Source organism: Chrysochloris asiatica, unplaced genomic scaffold (assembly GCF_000296735.1).
Source record: "Chrysochloris asiatica unplaced genomic scaffold, ChrAsi1.0 scaffold00309, whole genome shotgun sequence".
In the NCBI taxonomy this organism is placed as follows: domain Eukaryota; kingdom Metazoa; phylum Chordata; class Mammalia; order Afrosoricida; family Chrysochloridae; genus Chrysochloris; species Chrysochloris asiatica.
The window spans coordinates 2,122,487-2,134,828 of record NW_006408827.1 but is presented as its reverse complement, the minus strand read 5'-3'; the positions used below and the strand labels follow the sequence as shown (position 1 = coordinate 2,134,828).

The 12,342-nt window shown below is 37.9% G+C and overlaps 1 pseudogene; it reads right to left on the bottom strand.

The window, feature by feature from the left end:
* Positions 1-2,794: 2,794 nt before the first annotated feature.
* Positions 2,795-4,498, bottom strand: LOC102827985 (annotated as a pseudogene).
* Between the last annotated feature and the right edge of the window lie 7,844 nt (positions 4,499-12,342).

Here is a 12,342-nt window from a genome sequence, read left to right as displayed (position 1 = left end):
TAGAATGGACTCAATGGCACTTAACAACAACAGCATGGGTGGGAACCAACTCAACGGCACTTAACAAAAATGGCAGGAAGATGGAAAGGCAGCCTACTTCTGTATGTTTAGCCACTGAACACCTTATGAATAACAGTGGAACACTGTCAGACAGCACAAGTATATTGAATATTAAAACATGATTAATAGCACTAGAATATTTTCAGATATATTGTGGATATCCCATCAGGATGGGAAGCACTCAAAATGTGACTGAGGTAAGAGCCACCTTCTCAAAATAAAATTTACAGTGATTACATGAATGGACTAAAGCTATCAAGACCTATAATGGGGCACAACTCAAAATGAGGGAAGCAGCTATAATTATCCATTAATAATTAGAACATGTAATGTACAAAGTATGAAACTAGAAAAATTGAAAGTTATCTCAAAAGTGAAATGGAACACATAAAGTGTAATGTCTTAAGCCTTAAATGAGTTGAAATGGACTGGTTTGGGACATTTTTAATGTGATAATCATATGGTCTATTACACTGGGAATGACAAATTAAAGACGAATGATGTCACATTCCTCACTAAAAAGAACATTTCAAGATCTATCTTGAAGTACAATGCTGTCTATGACAGGATAATATCCATATGCCTACAAGAAAAAACAGCTAATACCAGTATTTTTCAAAATTATACACAAACCACTAGAGTCAATGGTGATGAAATTTAACAATTCTACCAATTTATATAGTCCTGAAATGGATCAAATATGTAATCAGGATGTATTACTGGTGATTGGAATGGAAAATTTGGAAACAAAGAGATCAGTAGGTGAAAAAATATGGCCTTGGTGATAGAAATAATGCTGGAGATCACATGATATAATTTTGCAAGACAATTACTTACACATTGCAAATAAACATTTTTTAACAACATGAAAGATGACTATAAACATGGAACTCACCAAATGGCATATACATAAATCAAACTGACTGTATCACTGGAAAGAGACAGTAGAAAAGCGTCATATCATTAGCCAAAACTAGGCCAGGCTAAGACTGTCCAACACACCATTAATTGTGCATATGCAAGTTTGGGCTGAAGCTGAAGAAAATTAACTCCATAAAGTCAAAATATGTCCTTGAAAATATCATACATGAATTTAGAGATCATATCAACAACAAATTTGATGTTTTAAAAACTAATGACTGAAGACCAGAAGAGTTGTGGGGTGACATCAAGAACACTATACATGAAAAAAGCAAATGTTTATTAAGAAGACAGGCAAGAAGGAAAAGACCAAAATGGGTGTCAGAAGAGACTCTGAAAATTGTTCTTTAGCATAGAAATGGTACAGCAAATTAGAGCAATAAGTAAAAGAACTGAACTGAAAATTTCCAAGGCATCATGAGAAGAAAAGACAAATATTATAGTTAAATGTGCAAACACAGAGATCTAAAAATGAAAAAGGGAAAAACATGCTCAGCATTTCTAAAGCTAAAAGAAATGAAGAAAATATTCAATCCTAGACTTGAAATATTGAAGGATTCCATGGTCAGAACATTGGATGATGTTAAAAGCATCAAAAGAATATGGAAGGAATAATAAGAGTCACTATACCAAAGATCAATCATTTCAAGAGGTAGAATATGATCAAGAGTCTATGGTACAGAAAGAAGAAGTCCATGTTGCATTGAAGGCATTGGCAAACAAAAGGGTTCCTGACTGCAATTTGAAATCTTTCAACAAGCTGATGCAGCACTGGAGGCATTCATTCATCTATTCCAAGAAATTTGGAAGACATCTACCTGGCCAACTGGCTGGAAGAGAGCCATATTTATGTCCATTCCATAGATTCTTGACCCAACAAATGCAGAAATCATTGGGCAATATCATTAATATCACATGAAAGTAAAATTTTGCTGCAGCAGTTCATTGACATGGAACTGCTAGAGGCTCAACCCAGATTAGGATGAGGATGTGAAATGAGGGATATCATTGCTGAGGGATATCAGCTAGTTCTTGGATGAAAGAAAAGAATACCTGAATGATACTTCCCTGTACTTTGTTGACTATACAAGTGTTTTGCTGTGTGAATCATGGCAATCTATGGATAGCATTGCAAAGAAAGGCTATTCCAGAACAGTTAAACATTTAAGTGTACCCAAGGAGCTCAAAATGCTTTCTGATGAAGAACAGAGACCACAGACTTCATCATGGGTTGAACTTCAATGTACACAAAGCAAAACCCCTCACCGGTGGAGAAATAAATACCATCATGATAAATGGAAAAAATATTGAAGTTGTTAAAGTCTTTGTTTTCCAGTAATCTACTATCAACATTCATGAAAGCAACAGTCAATAAATCAAATGCAGCATCGCATTAGGCAAATCTGCTGTGCAAGACCTCTTTAAAGTGTCAAGAGAAAAGATGTCATGTTGTGGACAAAGGTGGGCCTGCCCCATACTGTGGTATTTTTCAAATATCCTCATATGCATGTGGAAGATAGACCAGAATAAGGAAGGCTATAGGAGAATTGATGCATTTGAATTATGGTGTTGATCTCTTATACTTGGCACATATCAGGAGATAGAGGTATATGGGGGACATCGTGCTTGTTAAACTGGTGGGGTATTCCTTTCAACCCCCAGGCCTAAGAACGGTGTCCTGTGAGGAATGAGCACCTGTACCACATCAGGGAGATGGCACAAGAGAAGGGGCATGGGTGAGGGCTGCCTCCCTCCTCCCAGAGTTCAACCAGTCTCCTGACAGGTTTCTCCCGATGGTTCTGCTCAGCGTTGCTCAGTTCACCATGATGAAGTTGGATTTGCAGTGAGCTATGAATTCCATGACAAGGTCGTGCTTGCCTTCGGTCTTGATGGTGCCTGTGATGCTGTCGTTCTCCAGGATGGGGAGGAAGAGCTGCACAAAGTCGGAGGTGTAAGGAGGCGTGATGACGTCCAGCACCTCAGTGACAAAGTAGCGGATGAGGGAGATGTCTGTATCAAACTTCTGCAGACACTTGCAGATGTAGCTAACCACGGGCAGGACGCAGCCCTGGATCAGCAGGTGAACCATCCTGTCCAGGAACGTCTTCTGCTCCATCGTATCCAGCTGGGAGTGCTCCGTCTCAAAGAGCTTGACCAGAAGCTGCAGGACTTGGGGGTGTAGGAGCTGGTGGCAGGTTCTGATGTCATCCAGCAGTGCCAGGTGGACAGGGGTGTAGTCCGTCTGCAGCTGAAAGTACCTTGGTTCTGACAGTGTCCAGTCAACTAACTTCAGGACACCCATGGCCACCACTGGGAACTAGATACACTGGTAAAAGGTGCTGAGCTCTGCCACCAGCTCCGAGGCCCCTTTGTTCTCATTGCAGCACAAGTTGTGGAGGTAGACTTCAGCTCATCCTTGTTGATGCTGACTCGCTTGTTCTTCTTCTAGGTCTCCAGCACACTTGCTGCGTAAGTCAGGATGTGGATGTACTTGTGGTCCTGGTTGATCCTGGCCCCCGGTTTGAAGAGGAACTGCATGAACAGGTCCAGGAAGGCCGGCACGCGAATCAGCTCCACAGGAGGCGGGTCCATGCTAGTGAACATCTTGAGGAAGACGGTGATGTGGGTTCAGGGCGCTTTTGGACAGCATGGCTCCCAGAGCCTGGCATGCCCGAGGGTAGGAGGCAGCTGTGCCCAAGGCCAGCGTGATCTGACTTGCGTCGTGGCCCTTCTCCTGAGCACAGCGCTGCATTTCCTGGGCAACCCTGCACACAGCTGAGCCACCCTGCTCCTCCCGAGCCAGCACCGACATCATGGCCTGAGCAAACAAGTAGGTGTGCTCTCCATGGCATACCATTTTATCAAACTCAGGGAGGTTTTTCTCCAGGTTTTCTTCTCCTCCATCCAAGATGGTGGCCATGGAGGTGTGGAGCCCTCGGGATAACACCTTGAGCTGCTGGCAGGCTGTGGACACACTGGTGATCTCCCCTTGGTACCCGGCGTCCGAGATCAGCTTCACCGTGAAGTTGAGCATCAGACAATCAATCGGGATGTGCTTCTGCCAGCTTGTAGAAGAGGTCTCTCCACGTGGTGTGTGCAATCATCTGCTTAAGCCACGCATGGGTCTCGCCTTCTTCAGTAAAAATAGAATCTGCTTTGCAGGGGTCAAAATGTTTGATGAGTAAACTCTTCAAGTGGTTCTCCACTGTCTCCTGAACCTGTACAGGCTCCACACCTGTCTGGATGAGCCACTCGGCCAGCAGGTTCACCGTCTGGGCCATGGCCGTGTAGTTCTCTGAGAGAAGCTGGATAACGTTCTCGGAGAGCTGCCCGCCTGAAAATACCTCTTCAGAGTGTTGAAGATGGACGGTTCCATTATGTAATCCCGCTTAGAGAACTTGTGCAGACACTCCTACTGGACCTCGGCGTCATCTTCTCCCTCCCCGTCGTCCTCTTCCTGCTGGCCGCCATCCGCCTCGTCGCCCAACTCAGCTGCACTACCGAAGTAGTTGGGAAAAAGAAAAAGAAGAAGACTCCCAATAATGGACTGGCACAGTGACAGCAGCAATGGACTGAAGTATAACCCTTGTGAGGATGGTGCATGACAGGGCAGTGTTGCATTCTGTTTTGCATTGTTGTTGTTAAGTACTCTCCAGTTAAGTACTGACTCATAGTGACCCTGTACAAGGTTTCAGAGGGGCAGTTGGTGGATTGGTAAGTTTGAACTGCCAATGTTGGGGAATTCCAACTTACTAGATGGAATTCACAGAAATCAAATTGACTGCATTTCTAGAAAAAGACTGTGGAAGGGTTCATATCATCAGCCAAGACAAAGTTGCGGCAAACTTGAAAGAGACCATTAATTTCTCATATGTGAGTTCAGACTGAACCTGAAAACAAGTTAATGAAAGCCAAAAATTAGAGATCATCTCATGAACAAATTTGATCCATTAGACAATAATGAACGAAGACCAGAAGAGTTGTGGGATGACATCCAGAACATTCTACAGGAAGAAAACAAAAGATAGTTAAGATGTCAAGCAAGAAAGAAGGAAAAGACCAAAATGGATATCAGAAAAGACTCTGAAAATTGCTCTCCAACATAGAGATGCTAAAGCAAATGAAAGAAATAAGGAGATAAAAAAGCTGAACAGAAAATTTCAAAGGGCAGCTCTAAATGACAAAGCCAAGTATTATAATGAAATGTTCAAAGACCTGGAGTTACATAACCAAAAGGTAAAAGTAAACTGCATTTTTCTAACTAAAAGATCTGAAGAAAAAATTCAAGCCTAGACTTTCAATATTGAAGTATTCTATGGGCAAAATATTGAATGATTCATAAAGCATGAAAAGAAGATGGAAAAAATAAACAGAGCCACTGTACCAACAAAAAATGTTTGGTTTTCAACCATTTCAAGAGGTAGCATAAGATCAAGAGCCAATGGTACGGAAAGAAGAAGTGCAAGGTACACTGAAGACACTGTGAAAGAACCTCACTCCAGGAGTTGAAGGAATACAAATTAAAATCTTTGAGTAAACTGATACAGCGCTGAAGTCACCAGTCATCTATGCCAAAACATTCAAAAGACAACTACCTGGTCAACTGATTGTGAAAGAGATCAATATTTGTGTCCATTCCAAAGAGAGGTGACCCAACGGAATATGGAAATCATCATACAATTTCATTAATATCACAAAAAAAATAATATTTGTCTAAAGATATTTCAGAAATGGCTACAACAGTACATTGCTAGGGAACTACCAGATATTCAAGCCAGATTCAGATGAGGATGTGTAATGAGGGGTATCATTGCTGATGTAAGATACATCTTGGCTGAAAGCAGAGAATACTTAAAGATGTTTTCTTACATTTTATTGACTATACAAAGTTTTCCCATTATGTAGATCATAACAAGGTATGGATAACATTGCTGAGAATGGGTATTCAGGAACACTTAATTGTGTTTATAAGAAACCTGAACATAGACCAAGAGAACAAAGGAACCCCTGAATGGTTTAAAATACTGGAAAGGTGTTGCCAGGGTTGTATTCCTTAAAAATATTTATTCAGTTTGTTTGCTGAGATAATAATCTGAAAAGCTGGATTATATGAAGAAGATTGATTGGAAGATTATATGAAGAAGCATCTGATTGGAAGAAAGACTCATTAACAACCTGTGGTATACAAATGGTGCAACTTGCTGAAAGTGAAGAGGTCTTAAAATACATACTGATGAAATTCAAAGACCAAAACATCTGTATGCAAAGAAAGCACAATCCCCAGCACTAGACCAATAAATAGCATCGTGATAAATAGAGAATAAACTGAAGTTGTCAAAAATTTCATTTTGCTTGGATCAACCACCAACACTCATGGAAGCAGCAGTCAAGAAATCAGATGATGTATTGCGTTAGGCAAATCTGCTTCACAAGAAATCTTTTAAAGTCTTGTAAAGCAAAGATGTCAATTTGATGACTAAGGTATGCCTGACCCAAGCCATTGTATTTTGAGCTGCTTCATATGCATGTGGAAGTTTGGCAGTGAATAAGGAAGACTGTGGAAGAATTGATGCATTTGAGTTACAGTGTTTAAGAAGATAATTAAGAGTACCATGGACTTCCAGAAGAACGATAAAGTCTTTGTTGGGAGAAGTACAGCCAAAATGTATCCTTAGAAATCAGAATGATGATCCTTGACCTCTCCTACTTTTGGATAATGTTATCAGGAGGGACCAGTGTGTGGAGAAGAACATCATGCCTGATAAAGTGGAGGGTCAGCAAAAATCAAGAAGACCCCCAACAAGATGGGTTAACAAAGTGACATCAGCAATGTTTTTAGGCAAAACAATTGTGAGGATGGCACAGAACTAAGCAGTGTTTTGTTTTGTTATACATAAGGTTACTATGAGTCAAAACCATCTAAATGGTATCTAATAACAACAACAGCAGCAACAAATATGGTAATCAATAACCTATCCTTTAAATATGGTAGTAGAATTTTCATTATACTAGAAATAACATAAAATAACATTTGATTTGTTTCATAAAAGGGCCACTCACTTTTGGAGTCCATGTTTGTGATATAAAATGTTCAAGGCTACCATGTTTTGAGAAGCATAGCAACAGTTGTGAGGCTGGTACAGGACGAGGCAGTGTTTCCTTCTGTTATGCATAGAGTCACTATGAGTCAGTACTGACTTGATGGCACCAAACAACAACAACAGCAACATGTTGAGAGGTATGTGTTAGCTAAAAAAAAACACATGTGGCATTTAGTTTGAGCTTTCTGTTAATGAACTTCTAAAGATATTTAAAAGAATGTAAGGAAAGCTTAAATGACCTTGAGATGGTTTAGGTGAAAACTTCAAGGAGGTTAAGGAAAAATGGAACTAGAGAAAATTTGTGTACTAAAATATGACTATACCCTTCCCAGAATAAATGGGAAAAACAGACAATAAACCTAGTAGAATCTATGTTCCATCTAAGGACACCTTGAGGCAAATTGCTTATGATGCCACCTGGTTTCTTAACTCTGATTTGGGATCATTGGTTTCTCAACTGCTAGGCAAAGATTGGTCATTCAAACACACCCAGAGGAGTGTGAGAAATATGTCTAAGGGTCTGCTTCCAAAAGTTCTGTCTTAAAAATCTTATAAAGCTGTTCTACTATACACAGGATTTGAAATTGACTCAGTAGCAGTTAACAACCACAAGCACTTGACTCCTAATGCAACTCAGAGACAAAGTCATGAAGATCCATAGAAGTCATTTTGTTTGCTTAAAAGTAAGAAATTGTGATGCAAATTATCTTTATGAGGATTTATGTTTACTTGACAAACTATTTGAAACACTATTCTATCTTTTGCCATCTTAGCATAAGATCTTAATGCTATATGGATTTAATTTCTACCTGTATACTCTTTCAAACTTTGGGGAATAACTTGGCATCTTGAGAGGCTGGCAAACAGATAGAGTTTTATTTTACAAATCTACAGTCCTGATGCTTTAATATTTAATCATTAATTTTTAGGTCATAAATCTTCTCAAGACTCTATGTATCATTCTGATATTATTTCTAATTTGTTTATTCTCTGTCAGTCCATGATATATTCTCTGTCAGTTTATTCCCTGTCAGTCCATGATATATTCAATGTTCTTTGCTAACACCTTGGTATAAATGCACCAATTCTTCAGTTTTCCTGTTTAATTATCCAACATTCACATGCACATGAAGTTATTGAAAAGATCATGGATTGGCTCTAGTGTCATAAAAGTGACATCTTTGTTGTTGTTAACACTTTAAAGAAGTCTTTAAATCTTTTAAATAGGATTTGTCTAATACAATACATCTTTGATTTCTTTACTGCTACTTCTTTAAACTTTAAATGTTGATCTAAGTAGAATTAAATCACAGACATTTACATTTCTTCTACATACCCACACCTATATCTTATTTAAATCCAAGACTTTGAGTAATGTAAAGTACAGTAATCTCCATTTCAAATCATCTCACATGCTCTTATTATAAGGTGACTTTGATAATTTTTCTGTATAAAAAGATGAGACCTATTTTCTCTACCTTTAAATTTGAATGGACTTAGAACTATGACATCTGTGAACTTTACATGGCTTCCTTTTTTCCATCTCCTATTTGCCAAGAGAGAACATATACCAAGTTCAAAGAAAAATAGGATTAATGAAGCAGATTTAGGCTCATATTATACACACAAGCCAAATCCATTCATTACATAAATTGAAACAGAACTGACTAACTGAAGGACTATATGTGCTTGGCATATTACGTTACTATGCATGACATATTATATGTTTATTTTTGTACTATTATCTGTCTTCATCTGACAATATTGCATATGTAAACTCTATAAAAGTAAGGACTTTATTTTTTGGTGTGTTCCCAGCAAGCCATAGCACACTAACTCATATTAACTCCTTTAACTATTTTCCTATGTAAGTTAAATATGCAAACACTTAAGAATGTCCTAATTTAACAGTAATTCCATTTAAATTTCTGATTACAGTGACCAGTGAATATCTGAAAAATGTTGACCTAGGTAAGATAACATAGAGAGACTAAAGTAAATGGGAGAAATTAAAATATTTGAATAGAAGATTTAAAAGGGTGGCTCAAGAATTCAAAGTAAAATACTATTATGAAATGTATAAAGACAACAAAAAAATAATCCAAATTTCTCAAACTGAAAGAACTGAAGAAACAATCTATTCTCAAGTTGCAATATTCATGAATTCTACAGACAAAACATGCAATCAAGATGCATTGAAAATTACCTGAGACTGGAATATGAAAGTTGGCAACAAAAAGAAAGGATCAGTAGTTGTAAAAGAAGTCATTAGTCAAAAACAAGGCTCCAAGTAGCTATGAAATACAAACTTAAATGTTTCAACAAAATGATGTAGTGTTGGAATCACTCACTATTCCATGTCAAGAAAATTTGAAAACAGCTACCTGGCCAACCAATTAAAAGAGCTCCACATTTGTATCCATCACATAGAAAGGTGACTAAAAAGAATGCAAAATTAATTAAACACTATTGTTAATATCACACAAAAATTAAATTGTTCCAAATATAATTTAAAAATGGGGACAGCAATGTGTCAGCAAGGTGCTGCCATAAATTTAAACTGTATTAAAAAGAGGACATGGAACCAGTAATATCTTTGGTGACATCAGATGAATCTTGGTGGAAAAGAAAGAATACCAGAAAGATGCTTACATGTGTTTTATGAACTATGTACAAATATTGGATTGTGTGGATAGCATTGCAAAGAATAGGAATTTTAGAACATTCAATTGTGCTTATGTTTAACCAATACATAAATAGAGTGGGTCATTCACAAAAAACAAAGAGAGAATGCACGCCTTAAAACCAGGAAAGGTATGCAGCAAGGTTTTATCCTTTCATAATATATGTTAAATCTGTATTGTTAAGAAAAATCCTTGAAACTGTTCTTTCTGAAGAATAACAAGGCATCCGAATTGGAGGAAGGCTTATGAACAAACTGCAATACGTAGATGACACAATCTTGCTTGATGAAACTGAGAAAGACTTGAAGCACTTGAGCCTTTAGTTTGAACTGTAACTCAATGTAAAGAAAACAAAAATCCTCACAACTGGACCAAAAGAGAAACAACATTATGATAAACAGAGAAAATATTCTCATTTCTAAGAGTTAGTTTACATGGATCCACAAACAATATTCATGGAATCAAATATCAGTAAATCAAATGGTGTATTTACTTACGTAAATATGTTGAAAAGATCTCTTTAATGTATTAAAGGTCAAGGATGTCATTCTAAGGACTAAGGTGCACCTAACCCAAGCCATGATTTTAAATTTCATATGTAAGTGAACGTTGAATAATTAATAAGGGAAACCAAATAAGCACCAGGATACTTGAACTATGGTGTTGAAAAAAAACTATTAAAAGTACTATGGACTGGCAGAAATAAAACAAATCTGTCTTGAAGGAAGCTCAGCCAGAATTCCCCTTAGAATAAGGATGGCCAGACTTCATCTCACATGCTTTTGATATATTATTAGAAAGAATCAGTCTATGGATAAGGACATCATTCTCGGTAAAATAGATGATCAGCAAAAAATGAGCAAGATGCTAAACAAAATGGATTGACACAGTGCATGTAACAATGGGCTCAAACAGTAACAGCTGTGAGAATGATGCAGGACTGAGCAACATAAAGCAAACAAAAATCCTCACCACTGATTCAATAAGCAACATCATAACAAAGAGAAAATATTAATGTTGTGAAATATTTAATTTTATTTAGTTCCACAATTAATGCCCATGGCAGCAGCAGTCAAGAAAACCAATAAAGTAGTTCGATAGGCAAATCTGCTTCAAAAACCTCGTAAGTGCCCAATAACAAAGGTATCAATTTATGGACTAAGAGGCAACACTCCCAGGCCATATTTTCAATCACAACTTAAGCATACAAACCAAGACCATTAAGGAAGAATGAATAAAAATGATGCATTTTAATTATGGTGATGGCAAACAATATTAAAAATATTATTGATGGCCAGAAAAATGAATATATTTATGTTGGAGGAAGTACAAGCAGAATTCATCTTTGATTAGAAACTAGATTATCTCAGGTATCTTGGGTATGTTGTCAGGAGGGACTATCCATGTAAAAGGACATCATCATTTTTAGAAAAGTAGTGTAAGCAAAAAAGAAAAAAGAAAAAGGGAGGCAGGGCTTGCTGGCAGATAGGGTAGAGGTGCAGTGAAGATCTCCGACAGCAATATCACAGAATACCAGATGAATCAGGTTCAGGGGAGAGCTCCAAAACTCTGAACCATATAGGTAGGAATATTTTTAAAATTTGAAGGCTTATAGCTAGTGGAACTTATAGCAAAAATAAGAAATCTCATTCTTTAGAATCTGCTGGGCTCAGCAACCTGAGCCAACAACTTGGAAAGACCAAACAGCAAGAAGAATAATGGGAGCAAGCAGACCCACCAGGAATTAATGACTGTGGGAACCTGGGAGCAAAGGTGACAATATTCTCTGTTTGGTTTTGCTTTGTTCTGATTTTTTTTTTTTTTTTTTTTTTTTTGTATCTGTTCATTGGCCACTTACAGTCTGCACATCTCCATTCTGGTGACTAGAGGATGTGCCTGAGCGAGTGGAAAAAAATCCTCACCACTGATTCAATAAACAACATTATAACCCCCACCACTGGAGAATTCTTTCACCATGTATGTGCACAAATCCTCTCAGCATTTAGACTTGTTTTCTTGAGTGTTGATTGCCTTGGAGTCTGTAATGACTTATAGTGACTGTGCACAGGGTTTCCAAGGCTGTGAATCATTGCAGGAGCAGAGGGCTTAGTCTTTCACCTGTGGTACAGCTGGTGTTTTTGAGCTGCCAGCCTTGGAGTTGGCAGCCTGATTCGTAACTATTATGCTACAAGCAGGCAGCTGAAAATTGTCACGGCCTGCCCTGAACTGTTTATTAATTGGGAAAAGGCCAGAATAGGGGGTGTGGAGAGGAAGAGTTGAAAAAGAAAACAGGCCGAAAACTAAATCTTGAGGTACAGCATAACAATGAACAGTGGCATCTTGAAATTTATCAGATGGCCTTTAAGGCAAGCAGCTGAATAGGACATTAAAGTCATACTTATATTAGACTACAGATTCTTCTTCTTCTTTTCTTCTTCTTCTTCTTCTTTTCTTCTTCTTCTTCTTCTTCTTCTTCTTCTTTTCTTCTTCTTCTTCTTCTTCTTCTTCTTCTTCTTCTTCTTCTTCTTCTTCTTCTTCTTCTTCTTCTTCTTCTTCTTCTTCTTCTTCTTCTTCTT